The 712-nt window shown below is 64.3% G+C and overlaps 1 protein-coding gene across 1 annotated transcript in view; it reads right to left on the reverse strand.

The window, feature by feature from the left end:
- Window positions 1-712, reverse strand: part of ABHD16A (abhydrolase domain containing 16A, phospholipase) — a gene marked incomplete in the record, with an annotated part of 16,358 nt that overhangs the window by 15,450 nt on the left and 196 nt on the right.

The following is a 712-nucleotide window of genomic DNA, read 5'->3' on the forward strand; positions in this document are numbered from 1 at the left end:
TCCGTCTCCCCCCCCCCCCCCCCCCCCCCGGTTTCAAATGAGTTGTGGGGGTGTGCCCATGGAAAGACACCATGGCATTTCTGAGGGACAGAACATCGGAAATGAGACTGGGCTGAACACGGAAGAGCAGTGGCTGGGCACGGCCAGTTTGGAGGGGATGGCAAACATATTAAAATGGAAGGGAACATTTAGGGGAATCGCCAGCTGTCATAAACACAACTGCCCTGGGGTCTCCAGGCGAGGTTTGGGGCGCGGAGGGTGAGGGAGGGCCTGTGGGCTCACGATGTGCACAAGTCCTTAGGAAATTCAAGGCCAGAGTAAAGGGAAGATAAAACGGAGCCCGGGGCACCAAGAGGCACTGAGGAAGGAGGAACTGGGAGTTCGAAGGTAAAATCCGCCAGCTCCCCGATCCGCACAGGGACTCTTCCAGGGCTGAAGCTTCAACTGGGACGGGCTTGAACCCGGGCAGACAGCGCGGGGGCGCAGAGCCGAGCGCGCGGGGCGGTGGAGGGGGAGAGCGGGGCCCGGGCGAGGGAGGCGGCGGCCGTGGGCGTGTCCCAGCCCAGGAAGCACAAAGGGCGCCGACTGGGCCGACGGCCGGCGTGACAGGCGGGCTCGGCTCATTTCCCGTCGCTCGCACTTCTGCTGGCTCAGGCCGCCGAGGGTTTGGACCGTACCATGCTCTGGGCCGGGGGGGGACGCGACTCACCCC

The sequence above is a fragment of the Tupaia chinensis genome, unplaced genomic scaffold (assembly GCF_000334495.1).
Source record: "Tupaia chinensis unplaced genomic scaffold, TupChi_1.0 Scaffold000403_1, whole genome shotgun sequence".
Taxonomy (NCBI): domain Eukaryota; kingdom Metazoa; phylum Chordata; class Mammalia; order Scandentia; family Tupaiidae; genus Tupaia; species Tupaia belangeri.